This window comes from Aplysia californica, unplaced genomic scaffold, assembly GCF_000002075.1.
Source record: "Aplysia californica isolate F4 #8 unplaced genomic scaffold, AplCal3.0 scaffold00967, whole genome shotgun sequence".
NCBI lineage: Eukaryota > Metazoa > Mollusca > Gastropoda > Aplysiida > Aplysiidae > Aplysia > Aplysia californica.
The window spans coordinates 220,378-222,156 of record NW_004798237.1 but is presented as its reverse complement, the minus strand read 5'-3'; positions in this window follow the sequence as shown (position 1 = coordinate 222,156).

Here is a 1,779-nt window from a genome sequence, read left to right as displayed (position 1 = left end):
CAGACAGACAGACAGACAGACAGACAGACAGACAGACAGACAGACAGACAGACAGGCAGACAGACAGACAGACTGGCAAAGAGTGAGAGAAAGGGAGGGGGGCGGGGGTTGAAACCATGAGAACACACTCTATTAGTTTGTATCGACAGCAGCTGCTGCAAGAAATCCCTGCTGAGGATTGGAACAAATGATAAACGACGTCAATACCGAACAATAATAAAATAGAACCTTTATTTGCATTTTACTCCCTTTTTAGATTTACAATTTTGACAACAGTTATTACGAGGGATTTTGCTGCTCTAGCTAAGGTAATAGATCAGAGAAAAGGTGGGAACAACACCTGTCCTCCACTACATTCGAAGGTAAACAATCAGGTGGTTTGGACAAATACAGAAAGTATCAGGGTACAAGGGAAGAGGAAGACCAAAAAAAGACCTGGATCCAGGGTGTGAAGCATACCATGAAAACATACAATATCCCAGCCAGCCAGGCCATCAAACTTGCCAGAGACATGAAGCTCTTTCTCTCCTTGACGCCCTAGAGGTACAAGAGGACGGATAAAGTAAAACAAGTAAAGTAAGTTAATGTAAGAGTTTTTAGACATCAAAGCTTAAAGGACATGTATAAACTTAAGTGTCCGTATCAAGTTTGTGGGTATCTTCCGCCCCCCCCCCTCCCCACTGACTTCTTTGTCTGAAAAAATGCTCCGGCTCTGACAGCCTCAATAGCTTGTTGTTTTTGTTGTTTTGTTGGGGTTTTTGGTTGGTTGTTGAGGATGTTGTCTTTTGAGTTGTTGTTTTTGCTGTTTTTGTTGGGGGGGTTTTTTGGTTTGTTGTTGTGTTTGCTGCTTTTTTGGCAGTTTTTGCTATTTATTTTTGTTGTTGTTTTTATTTGTTATGTCTATGGTTACAGTTGACATACCATCATCCTTGCTGACTAGCGTGGTGAATCATGGACCTCCACGTCTATCTGTCTTGCGTTGCAGCGATGGTGTTATTGTTCTAGCTGCTCCTAGCCATGTTGTCAACTTGTCCAATATCTTTACTCTCTCTCTGCCTCTGCCTCTCTTTCCATCAAACTTGCCTATAATTGTTACAATATTCTCCAATGCTTCTTTCCGCATTGTGTGTCCAATAGAATTTGCCTGTTGACATATAACACCCTCCAAAGCACAATGAACGCCATTTTCAATGCGGGACATTTGATGCTCGAGCCAGGACACCAGAAATAAGATTACAATTGCTCGCGTTTAAGGACAAGCGGGCTAACCCAGATTTCGGGGGTTTCCAGAAATCTTGACCTACACCAAAAGTGGACATAGCCCTACGTTTAGGAGAAGTTTGGTTTCATTGATGTGTATATTTGTTTGGTTATTGACAAAACTCTCCTTATATTTTGAAGAAACTGAACTAGATCTAGGGGCAAACACTTTTCCTTCGATTTTCGCAAAACAGCATTTTTCGGGATAGCCCCCATGACCAAATAAGATACCAATTATAGGCCAACTATTATTATTTTACTTCGAGTTGGAGATTGGGATCCTTTTCGGATTCGAGCCTCGGCCTTCCGCGAAACAATTCAAGTTCATCCGCTGTAGCCTTCACTCTGCTGGAATAATAGTATGGGTGGTGTCGAATCAGCTTTCTTTCTTCTTTGTTTTTTTTTTTGTTTCTTTGCTCGCAAATTCTTCATCCTTGTCGTGTATTACCCTAGTCTTTGTGCGCCCCCTTTATCTCAGTAATGGTAATGATGGCAGACACTGACACTGAACAAAAGGGG